At 41.9% G+C, this 20,705-nt stretch overlaps 1 pseudogene across 1 annotated transcript; it reads left to right on the forward strand.

The window, feature by feature from the left end:
• The first annotated feature begins 1,461 nt into the window (after positions 1-1,461).
• On the forward strand, positions 1,462-7,314 carry LOC306651050 (E3 ubiquitin-protein ligase RNF115-like; annotated as a pseudogene). Its single transcript has 4 exons — positions 1,462-1,672; positions 2,385-2,482; positions 6,083-6,394; positions 6,846-7,314. The product of its transcript is annotated as an E3 ubiquitin-protein ligase RNF115-like (transcript).
• The last annotated feature ends 13,391 nt before the right edge of the window (positions 7,315-20,705 follow it).

A 20,705-nucleotide genomic window follows, 5' to 3' on the forward strand; every position in this document is an offset into this window, starting at 1 on the left:
AACCTCTTCTGTTCCAGTCTCACCTTAAGGCCTTGGAGGACCTGGGGCTTCTCCTTCTACTGACCTCTGTTGAGTCCCCTGAGTAAAAGCACCTCCAACTTGTTCTACGATGGAAGTGGGATACACCCCATCCGGGAACCCTGCGTCGGGTCACCCAGGGCTGATTGCAGGGGCAGGGCATGGGTGAGGTCCTTCATGTAGGTGTCAGTAAATTCTCTTGTTCCTCCACCATTTTAATGCCCTGCAGGGCCCCAGACGCCATTTTGCTGGCTAGAGTAAAGCCCTCAGAAAAGCCTCTCCTCCCTTAGACTCCAAAAGTGGAAATCAGGACACATGCTTTATGACCCCTGCCTGGGGCACCCCACAGCTGATGGCATGGTGGAACTTGACCCCTCTCTCCTGGTGCAAGGTCCTCCGTCCTCCCTCTGCATCCTAGCCTCAAGGCTTGGCAAGGCCTCAGACTCCTCCCTCTGCCAACCTTAGTCCACAACCCTTGGAGAAAACCTCACCTCCCTCGGGCTCCTGATATGGAAGTTGGACCCCATCACATCCAGTGAACCTGCCTGAGGCTTCCCAGGGACAGCTGCTCTGGCACCGCAGGACTGCAGCCCCCTAAATCTGCGGGGGAAAGGGCCCTGGATCCTCCCTCGGGGCCATCCCCTTGATCATCGGCCAGCCCGGGGGCTCCTCCTGTGCTGATCATGATGTAGCCCCCTCACAAAATGCCTCACCTTCCTCAGACTCCCCACGTGAAAGCCAGGAACCCTTGCGAGGACCAACACCGCCTGGAGCCTCCCAGGAGCAACTGCAGGGACAGGGAGGGGCTGAGGCCTGCTTTATGTGTGGGGGGAGGGGCCCCCTGATGATTGGCCAGGACCAGGGCTCCTCCCTCTGCTGATGTGAAGCCACGCCCCTCAGAGGCCCCTGTGGAAGTCGGGAAACCGAGGAGTGGCGACACCAACTGGAGCCTCTTAGGAGTAACTGGAGGGATAGGGCGGGGTTGGGGCCTGTGTTATCTGTGGGGAGGGGCTCTTGGTCTGCCCCTGGGGTCTCCCCCTTGATGATTGGCCAGGACCAGGGCTCCTCCCCCTGCTGATCTGAAGCCACGCCCCTCAAGGGCCCCAGGTGGAAGTCGGGAAATCGCAGAGTGGCGACACCATCTGGAGCCTCCCAGGAGCAACTGGAGGGATAGGGCGGGGTTGGGGCCTGCATTTTCGGTGGAGTAAGGGTCTTCCCTTTGCTGACTGGTCAGGACTAGGGCTCTTCCCTCGGCTGATCTGAACGCATACCCTTCAGAATCCCCTAGTGGAAGTTGGAAGATAGCACATCCAGTGACTGAGGCTTCCCGGGGCTGACAGCAAGGGTGGGATGGGACTGGTATTCCTGATAACTGTGGTGTGAGGCGTGTGTCCCATCCCCCCACCCAACCTTCTGCTAACCTGAGTCACCCCTCTGCACCAGATGAAGTTTCAGACTCTTAAAATAGAAGTCAGGAAATACTACATCCGGGTATCCTGCCTGAATCCTTCCGAGAGCCCCCTTCTGTGTGGGGTGGAAAAACTCAGTCCTAGCTTGGGGCCCTTGCCTTGGCTCCTGGCACTGTCCATCCTGCCTCCAACGCTCCACCTGAGTTCACCGGCCTCAGAACAAGTTCCTCCCATTTCTGAGTTGGGTAAGGTGAAAGTGAGAGCGCAGAATAGGAGACTTCTATGTCCCAGAGCGTCTCAGGGTAGACAGTTAAGGTAGGGTGGACCTGAGGCCTGTCCTCTGCCTGACATTGTAGTAATGTCCTCAGTTTTCTCCAGGCTATTTATGTTTAATCTCATAGGGCCTGTGTCCCCTTCCTTTTGTTGACTGGATGATTTGTCCTTCAGGTCAAGGTCCTCATTTCCCTGAGAATCTTAGGAAAGGAACTGTGCACAGTTGTCCTGCCTGGGACTTCCCCAGGTTGACACCTTGAGCAGTTTTTCTGTAAGTCTCCCCCCTGTTCTCCCTCAGGGTCCTCCCTGAGATTCCTAGCAGGGCCTGAAGGCTCATCCCTTTCCTGACCTGAAGCCAGGGCCCTCTAATGCCCCAGTGGGAAGTCAGGGGACCTTGCATCCAGCCACCACGCTCCCAAGCCTCTCACGGAGGAAATCAGGTAGAAGGCTGGATTCTGTGGGGCCTCCCCTATCTAGAATTGGGTCTGTTCAGACCTCCTTCAGGGTTCCCATTTTAAATGTCTGGCAGTGCCTTGCCCCTCCCCTCTTCTGACTACAGAACTAACAGGAGCAGGGCACGGTTGGTCTCATTTCTTCTGGAATGAGAGGTCTTGTAAGTCCTCACCTTGGTAACCGTCACAGCCTGAACTCCTCCCTCTGCTAACTTGTGCCTGTCACCTTCAGATCAAGGCATCCACCTTCTTGAGACTCCCAAGCTGGGAATGAGGGGGACTGCTCAGTCTGAAACCCATGCCTTGAATCTTCTGGAACTGGCATCGACAGTAAGTGGGATTCTATGGGATACCCTCTGTTCCGGGATGGGTAGATCCCTCAGTCCTTACTCTTTAGGGTCCTCTTCTTGCATCCTGGCTTCTAATTAAATACTCCCTGGGAAATGATCCCTCTGTGCCATCTCTGAGTATTTGCTCAATTGAAACTTTTGTAGAAAATGGTTTTGGGCTCCAGGCTAGCTGCTAGCTGCAGAGGTAGCAGCACCCATAACATGACAAAGAAGCCCAACTTCCCATAGGTCTCTTCACCATTCAGACTTAGACTCTGGAAAACTTTTGTTCTAAGATTTATTTTCTACACAGAAGAGGCTGAGCATGGTGATTTAGGGAGGTTTGGTCTCTTTTGAGCTTCTCTAACATTACATTGTTCAGTGCAGTTTTGTTTTTATAACCCTTATCCATAGTGAGAAAAATATTGCACATCTCTACCAAGCAAATGTGTAAATAATACATATGTGTACATCATGAAAGAACTTACTATGTTGTGATTCAGTATGATAAATATGATTCCATTTTAGGCTATTCTTTATGTTGTATTAAACCAATATTTAAAAAGATAGTTCTCATCCACTAGAGGGCTTCCAGTGGTTATTAAATACAAAGACTCTTGGTGTCATGCTGTTTTAATCAACCCATTCTTTCTTGCTGTCTTGGTATTACCACAGGACTACTTGCATCTGTTGTCTGAGGGTCTAACTCAGATTTATGCAATGAGCCAGGAACCAAAGTTTTAAAATTTTGCTCGTACCTGGCCTGTCACCTGCCCTATATTGCTGGCTGTGGACCCTCCCCACTTCAATTAAGCCCACAACTTCCTCACCCCAAATACAAGTTCAGCACAGTCCTCAGTCTCCCATGAGTGTTCTCATGTTTTGTGGTTTAGATTTTGTTGCAGATATTTTTTCATTCCCTCTTCTGTGGTTTTCAGGTTTGATTTGGGAGCAGAAAATGGAATTTTTGGAGTCTGAGCTTGACTGTCATCTCGGTGGCTATAAATAAGGCACTACATCTATAACAAAGAATTGATATCTTTACAATACCATGTACTTCATCAATGAATATCAAGTACTGCTCTGTTTATTTGGAACTTAGTTTATCTAAATCTATCAGCAAACTTTATAACAAGTTCTGCAAGTATTCATTTAAGGTAATTTTTGGATTTTGTTGCTGTTTTGATTAAGGTATCGTATATTACATGTTCTAATGAGTTGCTGCTTTTGTGTGGTAAGGCTTTGGTTTTGCTGAGGTTTCTTATTCATTTCAGTATTGCATGTGCTGACTCCTTGGAATTTTCTACCTAGGTGATCATATTGTCTCTGCTATGATCTAAATGTATGTATCCCCCCAAAGTTCGTGCTGAATTCCTAACCCCTCAGGCAATAGTGTTAGGACTTGCAGCCTTTGGGAAGTGACTAGGTCATGAGGGTGAAGCCTTTATGATTGCATTAGTACCTTTATAAAAGAAACCCCAGAAAACAAGCTAGCACCTTTCAGCATATGAGCACATAGCAAGAAGGTACTGTCTGTGAACCAGGAAGTGGGTCCTCTCCAGAAACCAAATTTGCCAGAGGCTTTATCTTGGGCATCGAAGCCTCCAGAACTGAAAGAAATACATTTCTGATTTTTATAAGCTACCCAATCTGTAGTATTTTATTAGAGAAATCTGAAAATACTAAGTCACGGATATTGTTTCTTTCCTTTCCATATTAATTCCTCTTACTTGTCTTGTACCCATAGTCCAGTTTTGTGTTCCAGTGCAGTTTTGGATAGCATATATTTATATCTTTTCCTTGACTTTAACAGGAATGTTTCTTTTTCTTTTCTTTTTTTTTCTTTTTTTTCTTTTTTCTTTTTTATTGTAAACAAATGGGATACATGTTGTTTCTCTGTTTGTACATGGAGTAAAGGCATACCATTTGTGTAATCATAAATTTACATAGGGTAATGTTGTTTGATTCATTCTGTTATTTTTTCCCTTCCCCCTACCCCTCCCATCCCTCTTTTTCCTCTATACAGTCCTTCCTTCCTCCATTCTTACCACCCTCCTTATCCCTAACTCTAACCCTAACACTAACCCTTCCCTCCCCCCCATTATGTGTCATCATCCATTTATTAGCGATATCATTCGTCCTTTGGCTTTTTGAGATTGGTTTATCTCACTTAGCATGATATTCTCCAATTTAATCCATTTGCCTGCAAATGCCATAATTTTATCATTCTTTATGGCTGAGTAATATTCCATTGTATATATATACCACAGCTTCTTTATTCACTCATCAATTGAAGGGCATCTAGGTTAGTTCCACACTCTGGCTATTGTGAATTGAGCAGCTATGAACATTGATGTGGCTGTATCTCTGTAGTATGCTGATTTTAAGTCCTTTGGGTATAGGCCAACGAGTGGGATACCTGGGTCAAATGGAGGGTCCATTCCAAGTTTTCTAAGGAATCTCCACACTGCTTTCCAGAGTGGCTGCACTAATTTGCAGCCCCACCAGCAATGTATGAGTGTACCTTTCTCCCCACATCCTCGCCAACACCTGTTGTTGCTCGTATTCTTGATGATCGCCATTCTAATTGGGGTGAGATGGAATCTTAGGGTGGTTTTGATTTGCATTTTTCTTATTACTAGAGATGTTGAACATTTTTCCATATGTTTGTTGATTGCTTGTAGATCTTCTTCTGTGAAGTGTCTGTTCATTTCCTTAGCCCATTTGTCAACTGGATTATTTGTATTCTTGGAGTAGAGTTTTTTGAGTTCTTTATAGATTCTGGAGATTAGTGCTCTATCTGAAGTATGATTGGCAAATGCGAAGAAAGAGCCTACAGAGTGGGAGAATATCTTTTTCTTTTCTTTTTTTTTTTTGCTTTAACATAATCATGCATATGAATGGGGTACACTGTGAAATTTCAACACATCTATTACATCAGTGTAAATAACTTTTCCTTCTCTGTGTCATTTATTTTCAGAGCCTTCTAGTGCCTCTGTTTTAGATCTTTGTAAAAGATCATATCTTAGGTTATTGTGAATTGTAGTCATCCCACTGTGCTGCTGAACACCAAAACTTATACCTTGTGTCCAGCTGTATTTAGGTAGCATTATCCAACCTTCATCCCTCCTCCCCTTACCGTTCCTCTAGTAATCTTTTTTTTTAAGTTTCTACATATGAAAGAGAATATACAGTACTTGCCTTTCTTTGTGTGGTTTATTTCACTTAACACAATATCCTCAAGTTCCATCCATTTTGCTGCAAATGAAAGGATTTCATTCTTCTTTATGACTGAATAATATTCCATTGTGTATACATACACATTTTCTTTATCCATTTACACATCAGTTGGCACCTCAGTTTTTGCCGTATCTTACCTATTGTGAATACGGCCACAGTAAGCATGGGAGTACAAGCATGGCTGTGACATGATGATTTCATTTCTCTTGGATATATATGCATAAATGAAATACCCGGATCATTTAGTAGATTTATTTTCAGATTTTTGACCAAACATTTAAGGAAGAACTAATATCATTTCTCTTTGAATGTGGGTGCTGCCACTGTAACTGCATATGGTTTTTTCAGCCACTTTTGCAAGGGCAAAATCAGCCCCAAATACTGTTTTTTAGGTGGTGGTAGCAGCTGGATAAAAAATAGCAAATTGACACATTGTGCAGAGCTTTGAGACCATTTGGATCACATGATGTTTTTCCAAGAGTTTAGATCATTTCTAAGTAACAATGCACCAGACCAAGATAACAAAGCCAATGAGAAGGGTCACCAAACTTATGCTGACTTCTTGAGACCAAGTCAGCCTTCAAGGCTGCCAGTGATTTGGAGTTATAGGTCTCGAGGAAGTACTTGTCCTGACAGATCTCCAGCTATCAAAGGAATAAAACAGATCCTTGCGGAAAACCGCGGCTGCTTGCCGACAGGGCTGCTTCAAGCGGCTCGCCGCGCGGCTGCTCTTACGGGAAACGGACCACTTGCGGAAAACCGCCACTCCTTGCGCTTACTGCCCAACCAGCAGGACAGAAGACACGTACTCTTTAGAAGTTCATGAAGCAGCTTCCCCTTTATTCCAATGACACCCTCAAGCAGTCTCATGCATAAGCAATTGTAACCAGATATGTCCATCCAATCCTGTTAAAGGTCAAGCGATCAGGAGCTCGAGCATACATGTAAAGTATATCTGTCCACGCACTAGGCAGCTGAACCGATTATCATACAGCCAATTGTAAACGCGTTCTGCCTTTCTCCATGCATATTCAGAACGCCGTTTGCTCTCTGCCAGTCACCATCTTCGGATGCACATGGCGTAACCCTGGGCCCCGGGTTCCGCCCGCCATACATCCTTACAGGATTTTTTTGCAGATTCTGCAATTGCTGGATTCCCACTCCCTTTTTGTCAGAGCAGGATGTTGCATTTCAACCCTGGGGACTATGCTTGGGGTCAGAGAGGGCTTGATGACATTGTAATCCAGCTTTAGGACAACTGGCAAACAAAGGGACTCCCCTGGTCAGCAAGGAAAAAAGAATCACATCTCTTCCAACAGTGATAGTAGCTGAGGAAAAAGTTGATGTATTGGGTTTACAATGTCCAATATGCAAAGAAGATTACACAGTTGAAGAGGAAGTCCAGTAGTTATAGCAATCACTTCTTTCATAGCAGTTGTATTGTACCATGGGTAGAACTGCATGACTCATGTCCTATATGTAGGAAAAGTTTAAATGGTGAGCATTCTACTCTGCAAACCCCAGAGCTCTGAGACCTCTGCAAACAACAGATTTAGCAGTGACAACCAACTACATGACAGATGTGTTTACTGAAACCAAAGACCACACTTGAACCAGGCCTGACTGTGGTAGTCTTTTTACCATGGCTATAAACTGTATCAAGACAAAAAAAAAATTGGAGATGGATCTAGGAATCACATAAGAAACTTCAACCCATAATGTTAATGCAATGAGTGTTTTTCTTCTCTAAATTTAAAGATAGTATCCATAGATGGAAAAAATACTAGCAAATTGAACCAAACAGCACATGAAATAATCATTCACTGTGATCAAGTGGGATTTATCCCAGGGATGCAAGGATTGTTCCACATACACAAATCAATAGACATGATACATCACGTCAATACAATAAAGGATGAAAATCATGGGATCATATAAATTGGTGCAGAAAAAGCTTTCAATAAAATTCAGCTTCCTTTCATGGTAAAAATCTTGAATAAATTTGATATGGAAGGACCATACCCTGACATAATAAAGGTTGAATATGACAAACCCACATCCAACATCATACTGAGTAGGGAAAGCTGAAATATACCCTGTAAGATCTGGAACTAGATAAGGGTGTCCACTCACATGGCTTTTATTCAATACAGTGCTGGACGTTTTAGCCGGAGCAATTAGAGAAGTAAACAAAAGGTATACGAATAGGAAGGAAGGAAGTCAAATTATGCCTGTTTGCACATGATATGGTTCTATATTTAGAAAGATCTAAAGACTCCACCAAAAGACTATTACAAATGATAAACAGAGTGACTGTGCTGTGACTCCCCATCAACCAACACATGGCTCCCCAGGCTCCCCTCTGTAGCCACCATCACAGCCTCCCCCGTGGGATAGCCTCCATCTCAGGACAATGGATGGGGCCTGGAGGCAACTGCCCACTCAATAATGCCTGCCACAGTGCTGCCCAGCACCACCACACAACCTGCCCTCACAGCCCCATCTCTGAATGTGGTAGCATCTGTCCTGGACACCTCCACTGCCATCTTGGGTTACCTCTGCTGATGCTTACCACCATATATATATTTTTTTTATAGCTTGTCATATTTTTTTTTAAATTTATTTTTATTGTAAAAAATGGGATGCATGTTGCTTCTCTGTTTGTACATGGAGTAACAGCATACCATTTGCGTAATCATACATTTACCTACGGTAATGATGTTTGATTCATTCTGTTATTTTTTCCCTTCCCCCCCACCCTTCCCACCCCTCTTTTCCCTCTATACAGTCCCTTCTTCCTCCATTCTTGCCCCGAACCCCCATTATGTGTCATCATCTGCTTATCAGTGAGATCATTGGTCTTTTGGATTTTTGAGATTCGCTTATCTCACTTAGCATGATATTCTCCAATTTCATCCATTTACCTGCAAATGCCATAATTTTATTATTCTTTATGGCTGAGTAATATTCCATTGTATATATATATACCATAGTTTCTTTATCTATTCATCAGTTGAAGGGCATCTAGGTTGGTTCCACAATCTGGCTATGGTGAATTGAGCAGCTGTGAACATTGATGTGGCTGTATCTCTGTAGTATGCTGATTTTAAGTCCTTAGGGTATAGGCCAAGGAGTGGGATAGCTGGGTCAAATGGAGGGTCCATTCCAAGTTTTCTAAGGAATCTCCACACTGCTTTCCAGAGTGGCTGCACTAATTTGCAACCCCACCAGCAATGTATGAGTGTACCTTTTTCGCCACATCCTCTCCAGCACCTATTGTTGCTATTATTCTTGATAATCACCATTCTAATTGGGGTGAGATGGAATCTTAGGGTACTTTTCATTTGCATTTCTCTTATTACTAAAGATGTTGAACATTTTTTCATATCTATTGATTGCTTGTAGATCTTCTTCTGTGAAGTGTCTGTTCATTTCCTTAGCCCATTTGTTGATTGTGTTATTTGTATTCTTGGTGTAGAGTTTTTTGAGTTCTTTATAGATTCTGGAAATTAGTGCTCTATCTGAAGTATGAGTGGCAAAGATTTTCGCCCGCTCTGTAGGTTCTCTCTTCGCATTGCTGATAGTTTCCTTTGCTGAGAGAAAGCTTTGTAGTTTGAATCTATCCCAGTTATTGATTCTTGCTTTTATTTCTTATGCTATGGGAGTCCTGTTAAGGAAGTCTGATCCGAAGCTGACATGTTGAAGATTTGGACCTACTTTTTCTTCTATAAGATGCAGGATCTCTGGTCAGATTCCAAGGTCCTTGATCCATTTTGAGTTGATTTTTGTGCAGGGTGAGAGATAGGGGTTTAGTTTCATTCTGTTGCATATGGATTTCCAGTTTTCCCAGCACCATTTGTTGAAGAGGCTATCTTTTCTCCATTGCATATTTTTGGCACCTATGTCTAATATGAGAAAATTGTATTTATTTGGGTTTGTGTCTGTGTCTTCTATTCTGTACCATTGATCTACCTGTCTATTTTGGTAACAATACCATGCCGTTTTTGTTACTATTGCTTTGTAGTATAGCTGAAGGTCTGGTATTGCGATACCCCCTGCTTCGCTTTTTCTACTAAGGATTGCTTTAGCTATTCTGGGTTTCTTATTCTTCCAGATGAATTTCATAATTGCTTGCTCTATTTCTGTAAGGTACATCATTGGAATTTTAATTGGAATTGCGTTGAATCTGTATAACACTTTTGGTAGTATGGCCATTTTGACAATATTAGTTCTGCCTATCCAGGAACATGGGAGATCTTTCCATCTTCTAAGGTTTTCTTTAATTTCTTTCTTTAGTGTTCTGTAGTTCTCATTGTACAGTCTTTCACCTCTTTTGTTAGATTGATTCCCAAGTATTTTATTTTTTCAAAGCTAATCTGAATGGGGTAGTTTTCCTAACTTCTCTTTCTGAAGATTCATCACTTATGTATAAAAATGCATTAGATTTATGAGCATTGATCTTATATCCTGCTACTTTACTGAATTCACTTATGAGTTCTAAAAGTTTTCTGGTGGAATTTCCTGGTTCCTCTAAATATATAATCATATCATCAGCAAATAGGGATAGTTTGAGTTCTTCTTTTCCTATTCATATCCTTTTGATTTCCTTGGTCTGTCTAATTGCTCTGGCTAGAGTTTCAAGGACGATGTTGAATAGAAGTGGTGAAAGAGGACATCCCTGCCTTGTTCCAGTTTTTAGGGGGAATGCTTTCAGTTTTTCACCACTTAGAATGATATTAGCCATGGGCTTAGCATAAATGGCCTTTACAATGTTAAGGAATGTTCCCACTATCCCTATTTTTCCTAGTGTTTTGAGCATGAAGGGATGCTATATCGAATGCTTTTTCTGCATCTATTGCAATAATCATGTGATTCTACCTTTAAGTATGTTAATATGGTGAACTACATTTATTGATTTCTGAATGTTGAACCAACCTTGCATCCCTGGGATAAAACCCACTTCATCGTGATGCACTATCATTTTAATATATTTTTGTATATGATTTGCTAAGATATTGTTGAGAATTTTTGCATCACTGTTCATTAAGGATATTGGTCTGAAATTTTCTTTCCTCGATGTGTCTCTGTCTGGTTTAGGTATCAGGGTGATATTGGCTTCATAGAATGAGTTTGGGAGGGTTCCCTCCTCTTCTATTTCATGGAATACTTTGAGGAGTATTGGAATGAGCTCTTCTTTAAAGGTTTTGTAGAACTCGGCTGAGAACCCATCTGGTCCCGGACTTTTCTTTGTTGGTAGGCTTTTGATGACTTCTTCTATTTCATTACTTCAAATTGATCTATTTAAATTGTGTATGTTCTCCTGGTTCAGTTTAGGTAATTCATATGTCTCTAGAAAGCTGATGATGTTTTCAAGATTTCCTATTTTGTTGGAGTATATATTTTCAAAATAGCTTCTAATGATGTTTTGTATTTCACTTGTGTCTGTTGTGATATTTCCTTGTTCATTCTGAATTTTAGTAATTTGAGTTTTCTCTCTCCTTCTCTTTGTTATTGTGGCTAAGGGTTTATCAATTTTATTTTTTCGAAGAACCAACTATTTATTTTGTCAATTTTTTTGATTGTTTCTTTTGTTTCAATTTCATTGATTTAATCTCTGATTTTAACTATTTCCTCTCTTCTACTACTTTTGGTGTTGCTCTGTTCTTCTTTATCTAGGGCTTTGAGCTGTAGTGTTAGGTCATGTATTTGTTGATTTTTTCTTCTTTTATTGAATGCACTCCATGAAATAAATTTTCCTCCAAGGATGCTTTCATAGTGTCCTAGAGATTTTGATACGATGTTTCTTTGTTCTCATTTAACTCTAAGAATTTTTTAATTTCCTTCCTGATGTCTTCTGTTATCCATTTATCACACAATAGCATATTATTTAATCTCCAGGTGTTGGAGTAGTTACTATTTTTAACTCCATCATTTATTTCTAATTTCAATCCATTATGATCTGATAGAATATAAGGTAGTATATCTTCTTCTACTTGCTAACATTAGCTTTGTGGCATAAAATATGGTCTATTTTAGAGAAGGATCCATGTGCTGCTGAGAATAAAGTGTATTCGCTCTTTGTTGGTGGTATAATCTATAAATGTCCGTTAAGTCTAAATTATTGATTGTGTTATTGAGATCTATGGTTTCTTTGTTCAATTTTTGTTTGGAGGATCTGTCCAGTGGTGAGAGAGGTGTGTTAAAATCACCTAGTAATATTGTGTTGTGGTCTATTTGATTTCTGTAATTGAGAAGGACTTGTTTGACATACATGGATGAGCCACTGTTTGGGCATAGATATTTATGATTGTTATGTCTTGCTAATTTATGCTTCCCTTAAGCAATATGAAATGTCCTTCTTTATCTCTTCTGACTAACTTTGGCTTGAAGTCCACATTGTCTGATATGAGGATGGACACTCTGGTTTTTTTGCTGTGTCCATGTGCATGGTATGTTTTTTCCCATCCTTTCACCTTTAGTCTATGGGTATCTCTTTCTATGAGATGAGTCTCTTGCAGGCAGCATATTGTTGAATTTTTCTTTTTAATCCAGTCTGCCATTCTATGTCTTTTGATTGATGAGTTCAGGCCATTAACATTCAGGGTTATTACTGAGATATGATTTGTATTCCCAGTCATTTGGCTCATTTTTTTTTTTTTTTTTTTTACACGACTTGGTTTCTCCTTTATTTGGCTGTTCCTTTATGGTAGTTCCTCCCTTTGTCACTTTACATCGTTTTTCATCTCTTCCTCATGGACTGTTTTGCTGAGAATGTTCTGTAATGCCGACTTTCTTTTTGTAAATTCTTTTAGCTTTTGTTTATCATGGAAGGATTTTATTTCATCATCAAATCTGAAGGTAAGTTTTGCTGGGTATAAGATTCTTGGTTGGCATCCATTTTCTTTCAGGGCTTGAAAAATGTTGTTCCAGGCCCTTCTAGCTTTTAGGGTCTGGACTGAAAAATCTGCTGATATCTGTATTGTTTCCCCCTGAATATAATTTGATTCTTTTCTCTCACAGCCTTTAAAATTCTGTCTTTATTTTGTATGTTAGGTATTTTCATTATAATGTGCCTTGGTGTGGGTCTGTTGTAATTTTGTGTATTTGGAGTCCTATAAGCCTCTTGAACTTGATTTTCCATTTCATTCTTCAGATTTGGGAAATTTTCTGATATTATTTCATTGAATAGATTGTTCATTCCTTTGGTTTGTTTCTCTAAGCCTTCCTCAATCCCAATAATTCTTAAATTTGGCCTTTTCATGATATCCCATAATTCTTGTAGATTCTGTTCATGATTTCTTACCATCTTTTCTGTTTGGTCAACTTTGTTTTCAAGATGAAATATTTTGTCTTCAATGTCTGAGGTTCTGTCTTCCAGGTGTTCTATCCTATTGGATATGCTTTCTATGGTGTTTTTAATTTGGTTTATTTTTTTCTTCATTTCAAGGATTTCTGGGTTTTTTTTTCAATATCTCTAACTCTTTATTGAAATGATCTTTTGCTTCCTGTATTTGCTCTTTTAACTGTTAATTGGTGCAATCATTCAATGCCTGCATTTGCTCTTTCATCTCCTTGTTTGCTTCCCTGATCGTTTTAATTATGTACATTCTGAACTCCCTTTGTGACATTTCTTCTGCCATGCTGTCATTGGATTTTATTGCTATACGATCTAGTTTTGTGTGGGATATTTTTTTCCCTTGTTTTCTCATATTGCTCAGGTATCTACCCCTCTAGTAGTGAAACTCTGGGATATTGCAGATTTCCTCTATTGACTAATATTGTCTCTGTAGATTTCCAATAACTCACCTCTTAGCCTTCAGTAGCCTGAAGTCTTAGAGGAACTGGATAATGCAATGCTCTACAAGGAAGCTGCCCCTCTAGGGGTAGTGGCCTTCAGGTGGGGGATATTCCCTGCCAGTGGGCAGAGGTGGCTCCACTTGTTGACTGATGGTCAGGCAAAGGGGGACTAGACTGCAGACTGGGGCATGTCTGATCTGGGCCTGTGTCTCTGGTTCTGCTGTCCTAGTGGGAAAGCCTTGCCGAGTGGGGAAGAGTCACCTAGTGGGGAAGTTTCGCTGGGCAGCTCTCCTCTGAAAAGTTCCCTTCGGTGCAGAACTGCCACCTGGACTGGGAAGCCCTCCTCTGTAACATTCCCAGGGGTCCTGACCTACCGCCTGGGCTGGGGAGCCTGGCCCTGTGAGGGACTCCCTCTCTGCACAGCCCTCCTCTGCAATGTTCCCTGGGGACCGGAGCTACCGCCTGGGCTTTGGTCCCTCACTCTACATCGAAGCCTCTCGCTGTGCAGCCCTCCTCTGCAATGCTCCTGGTTGACTGGGTTCTCGGCTGCAGCAGGGGAGTCTCACTGGGCCACTCTACTCCACAAAGTTCCCTGCATTTCGGGACTATATCCTCAGTTGGGGAGCCCGACCAGTGGGAGAGACTCACCTGGTGGCTCTGAGTTGGTCCCAAGTCTCTCAATACCTCCTCTTCTTGGCTCCTGGGTCTTGTCAAAGATCCTCTAGCCTCCTGTAGGTGTCTCAGGAAGGAGCTGGCTTTCCAATGATGATGGCCTCAGGAGTAATTCAAAATGCCCGCACCAGCCTATAAAGAAGCCTCTGGCTAGCTGCGCGATGCAGGTGGGTTGGCTCATCTGCTGGCTTGCTCTGCGATGGCAACAGACCTCCGCATGGTGGTCGGGCGGGTCGCTTGGCGTCTGTCTTCGGCCTGGTGGTTGGATGGGTTGGCTGCCCGCCACCTAACTCTGCAAGGCAGGCGGCCTGACTCACCCACCAGCGCCCCCCGCCCCCCGTGATCTACCACCATCTTTAGTTGGGGCAGCTTCCATCATGGGACACCACCTGTGGCCAGGAAGCCCAACACCAAGGTACCTCCAGGTTTGACAGGGTCTCAACCCAGACCCTCAATGCTAGGAGGTTCTGGAACGACATGTACCAAGCTCTGAAAGATAATGGATGCCAATCAAGAATCTTATATCCAGCAAAATTAAGCTTCAGATTTGATGATGAAATAAAATCCTTCCATGATAATCAAAAGTTAAAAGAATATGCAAATGGAAAGTCTGCACTACTGAACATTCTTAGCAAAATATTCCATGAGGAGGAAATGAAAAACAACAATGAAAGACAACAAGGGAAGAACTACCCTAAAGGAAAAGCCAATTGATGGAGAAATCAAATCAAGTTAAAAATCAAAAATAAATCAAAATAACCAGGAATACAAATCAAATCTCATATAACCCTGAATATTAATGGTCTAAACCCATTAACCAAAAGGCACAGACTCGAAGATTGTATTTAAAAAAAAAAAGACCCAACAGTATGCTGCCTTCAAGAGACCCATCTCATTGGAAACGATATCCACAGACTGAAAGTGAAATGATGGGAAAAAAACTTATTACTCTCATAGACTGCATAAAAAAATCAGGAGTTTCCATCCTCATATCAGATAAAACGGACTTCAAGCCAAAGTTAGTCATAAGGGATAAAGAAGGACATTTCATACTGCTTAAGAGAATCATATGCCAATAAGACATAACAATTATAAATATATATATATATATATATATATATATATATATATATATATATGCCCCAAACAATGTAGCATCTACCTACATCAAATAAACCCTTCTCAATTTCAGGAATCAAATAGACCACAACATGATAATACTGAGTGACTTTAACACACCTCTCTGACCACTGCACAGGTCTTCCAAACAAAAACTAAACCAAGAAACTCTAGAACTCAATAATACAATAAATAACTTAGACCTAACAGACATATATAGAATATTCCATCCATCAATGAGCAAGGATTGTTCCACATACACAAGTCAATAAACATAATACATCACCTCAACAGATTAAAGGATTTTTCTCAGCAGCACATGGATTCTTCTCTAAAACAGACCATATGTTATGCCACAAAGCTACTCTTAGCAAATACAAAAAAGATATTGGCTTGCATTCTATCAGATCATAATGGAATGAAATTAGAAATCAATGATAAAATAAAAAATAGAAGCTACTCCAACACCTGGAGACTAAATAATATGCTATGGAATGAACATGGATCACAGAAAGCATCAGAGGGGAGATTAAAAAATTCTTAGAGGTAAATGAGAATACCAAAACAACATATCAAAATCTCTGGGACACCATGAAGGCAGTGCTAAGACAAAAGTTCACTGCATTGAGCTCTGTCATTAAAAGAATTAAAAATAAACAAATAAATGACCTAACATTACATCTCAAAGTCGTAAAAGAAGAAGAACAAATCAATACCCAAAGTAGTAGAAGACAGGAAATAATTAAAATCAGAACAGAAATCAATGAAATTGAAACAGAAACAATTGAAAATACAAAACAAAAAGTTGGTTCTTTGAAAAAATAAATGAAAGTGATAAACCCCTAGCCACACTAATGAAGAAAAGGAGAAAACTCAAATTACTAAAATTTGTGATGAAAAAGGAAATACCATAACAGACACTGCTGAAATACAGAAGATAATAAGAAACTATTTTGAAAATTTGTACTCCAACAAAATAGAAAATGTCAAAGACATCAACAAATTTCTAGAGATGTATGAGCTTCCCAAACGGAATCAGGAGAACTTACACAATTTAAACAGATTAATTTCAAGCCATGAAATAGAAGATGTCATCAAAAGCTACCAATCAAGAAAAGCCCAGGACCTGATGGATTGTCAGCTGAGTTCTACAAGACCTACAAAGAAGAACTAAAATCAATACTCCTCAAAGTATTCAATGAAATAGGAAAAGAGGGAACCCTTCCAAACTCATTATATAAAGCTACTATTGCCCTTGCACCAAAACCAGAAAAAGACACATCAAGGAAACAAAACTTCAGACCAATATCCCTACTGAACATAGATGCAAAAATTCTTAATAAAATTCTGGCAAATCACATACAAAAACATATTAAAAAGATAGTGTGACCCAAAGGACTTAAAATCTGCATACTACAGAAATACAGCCACATCAATGTTCATAGCTGCTCAATTCACAATAGCCAGACTGTGGAACCAACCTAGATGCCCTTCAATTGATGAGTGGATAAAGAAACTGTGGTATATATATACTATGGAATATTACTCAGCCATAAAGAATGATAAAATTATGACATTTGCAGGCAAATGGATGAAATTGGAGAATATCATGCTAAGTGAGATAAGCCAATCTCAAAAAGCCAAAGGACGAATGATATCGCTAATAAGTGGAGGTTGACACATAATGGGGGGGAGGGAAGGGTTAGAGTTAGGGTTAGGGAGGGGGGCAAGTATGGAGGAAGGAACTACTGTATAGAGGGTAAAGAGGGGTGGGAGGGGTGGGGGGAAGGGAAAAAATAACAGAATGAATCAAACAACATTGCTCTGTGTAAATTTATGATTACACAAATGGTATGCCTTTACGCCATGTACAAACAGAGAAACAACATGTATCCCATTTGTTTACAATAAAAAAAAAAAAAAAAAAAAAAAAAGATAGTGTGGGCTGGGGAGATAGCTCAGATGGTAGAGTGCTTGCCTTGCATGCACAAGGTCCTGGGTTCGATCCCCAGCACCGCAAAAAAAATAAAAAAAAAAAAAGATAGTGCACCACGTTCAAGTGGGGTTCATTCAGGGATGCAAGGTTGGTTCAACATATGGAAATCAATAAATGTAATTCATTACATCAATAGATTTAAAGATATGAATCATATGATCATCTCAGTAGATGTGGAAAAGGTATTTGACAAAATACAACACCCCTTCATGTTCAAAAAACCAGAAAACTAGGCATAGTAGGAACATACCTCAGCATTGTAAAAGCTATCTTGGGCTTTTAAAAGCTAAGCCCAAGGCCACCATCATCCTAAATGGAGAAAAATTGAAAAAAAAAAAAAACTGGAACAAGACAGGGGTGGCCTTTCATCACTTCTATTCAACATAGTCCTTGAAACTCTAGCCAGAGCAATCAGACAAATGAAAGAAATTAAAGGGATACGAATAGGAAAAGAAAAAAAACTATCACTATGTGCCAATGACATGATTTTATATTTAGAGGATCCAAAAAATTCTACCAGAAAACTTCTAAAACTAAAAAATGAATTCAGAAAAGTAGCAGGATATAAAATCAACACCCATATATCTAATGCATTTCTATACATCAGTTATGAATCCACTGAAAGAGAAATTAGGAAAACTACCACATTCAATAGCTTAAAAAAAAATACTTGGAATCAATCTAACAAAAGAGGTGAAAGACTGCTATAATGAAAACTACAGAACACTAAAGAAAGAAATTGAAGAAAACCTTACAAGATGGAAAGATCTCCCATGCTCTTGCATAGGCAGAATTAGTATTGTCAAAATGGCCATACTTTTTTTTTTCAAGATGGCGGCCTACAGGGTGGCTGCATTTCATGTTGCTCCAGGACCCAGGATTCAAAAGAGGAGATATTGAGACACTTGGGACCAACTCAAAGCAGCTGGGTGACTCTCTCCCATTGGGGAGGTGTCCCGGATGGGGCGGTAGTCCCGGAACGCAGGGAACTTTGTGAAGTAGAGCTGCCGGCGAGACGCCCCTCCCCCCGCTGGAGCAGTGAACTCGGACAACTGGGAGCATTGGAGAGGAGGCTGCTCGGCACAGCGCTGGGAATCGGAGCCACCACTGGGGCTCTGGAGGCTGCCTAGGGGAGGAGCAGCGAGGAGAGCTGTGTGGACTCAGGACACCGGGGCCTGCCCTGAGGAGGAGGAGGAGGAACGTGGCCACTTGGATTCGGAGTGACTGCACCAGAGCTACAGGCGGTTGCCAGAGGAGGGGCTGCGTGGCGAGCTGTTTGGACTCAGACCACCTCTGAACACCGGGGCCTGCCCGGAGGAGTAGGAGTAGGAGGAGGAGGAGTGCGGCAGGGCATTTGGACTCGCAGTGACTGCATTAGCGCTCCAGGCGGCTGCTCAGAGGAGAAGGCGAGTGGTGAGTTGTTTGGACTTAAAGCGACCGCTCCTGAACACAGAGGGGCTGCCTGGAGGAGAAGCGCGGTGGGTCGCTTGGTCTCCAGGGCAGCTGCCCAGAGGACGCGTGCAGCGGGTCACGTGGATTCAGAGCCACTCAGAGTGACTGCTCCTGAACACCCGGGGGGTTACCTGGAGGAGGAGGAGGATCGGGGCGGGTCACTTCGACTTGGAGTGATTGATTGCCCCGGGCTACGGGTGGTTGGTGGGAGGTGGAGGCACGCAGTGAGTTGCTTGGACTCCTAGTGATCGCACCGGAATACTGGGCAGCTGTCTGGAGGAAGAGGCGTGTGGCGGGTCTCTGGGACTCAGAGCGATTGTACGGGGCCCCAGGTGGCTGCTCAGAGGAGGGGCTGCATAGCCAGGCGATTAGGTGCAGAGCAGGGTCCCAGGATCTAGGAGTCTTCTGGGGGGAAGAGCTGCACAGAGACACGCTTAGGGGCGGAGTGAAGGTTCCAGGCCTGCGGGCAGATTCTCTGAGGAGGGGCAGCCTAAGGAGATTCATCTGCGAAGGGTGAGGCTCCCAGGCCCAGGAGGTAGGGCCGGGCCCCTGGGAACTTTGCAGAGGAAGGCAGCCCAGCCCAGGCGGTAGCTGTAAATTGAGGGGAACCTCTAGGAGGGAACGGACCAGCGAGACCTCCCCACCGGGTGAGTCTTCCCTGCCGGGTGAGGTTTTCCCACAAGGATGGTAAAACCAGAGACACAGGCCCAAACAGGCCTTGCCTCAGCCCGCAGCCTAGTTCCCCTTTGGATGACCATTGGTCAACAAGTGGAGGCACCTCTGCCCACTAGCAGGGAATATACCCCACCTGAAGGCCACCACTCCTAGAGAGGCAGATTCCTTGTGGAGCACCGCATTATCAACTTCCTCCAAGACTTCAGCCTACTGAGGGCCGAGAGGGGATATATATAGAAATCTTCAGGGACATTGTAAGTCAATAAAGGAAATCTGCAATATCTCAGCAGTGCACTGATACCTGAACAATATGAGAAAACAAGGAAAGAAAATGCTGCAAACAAATCTAGATGTTACATCAATAAAACCCAATGACAGCATGGCAGAAGAAATGACAGAAAAGGAGTTCAGATTGTACATAATTAAAATGATCAGAGAGGCAAATGATGAGATGAAAGAGCAAAGGCAGGCATTGAATGATCGCACCAATCGACAGTTAAAAGAGCAAATACAGGAAGCAAAAGATCATTTCAATAAAGAGTTAGAGATATTGAAAAAAAACCAAACAGAAATCCTTGACATGAAGGAAACAATAAACCAAATTAAGAACTCCATAGAAAGCATATCCAATAGGATAGAACACCTGGAAGACAGAACCTCAGACATTGAAGACAAAATATTTAACCTTGAAAACAAAGTTGAACAAACAGAGAAGATGGTAAGAAATCATGAACAGAATCTACAAGAACTATGGGATATCATGAAAAGGCCAAATTTAAGAATTATTGGGATTGAGGAAGGCTTAGAGAAACAAACCAAAGGAATGAACAATCTATTCAATGAAATAATATCAGAAAATTTCCCAAATCTGAAGAATGAAATGGAAAATCAAGTTCAAGAGGCTTATAGGACTCCAAATACACAAAATTACAACAGACCCACATGAAGGCACATTATAATGAAAATGCCTAACATACAAAATAAAGACAGAATTTTAAAGGCTGTGAGAGAAAAGAACCAAATTACATTCAGGGGGAAACCAATATGGATATCAGCAGATTTTTCAATCCAGACCCTAAAAGCTAGAAGGGCCTGGAACAACATTTTTCAAGCCCTGAAAGAAAATGGATGCCAACCAAGAATCTTATACCCAGCAAAACTTACCTTCAAATTTGACGATGAAATAAAATCCTTCCATGATAAACAAAAGCTAAAAGAATTTACAAAAAGGAAGCCAGCATTACAGAACATTCTCAACAAAATATTCCATGAG

Source organism: Sciurus vulgaris (genome assembly GCF_902686455.1).
Source record: "Sciurus vulgaris genome assembly, chromosome: X".
NCBI classification, from domain to species: Eukaryota; Metazoa; Chordata; class Mammalia; order Rodentia; family Sciuridae; genus Sciurus; species Sciurus vulgaris.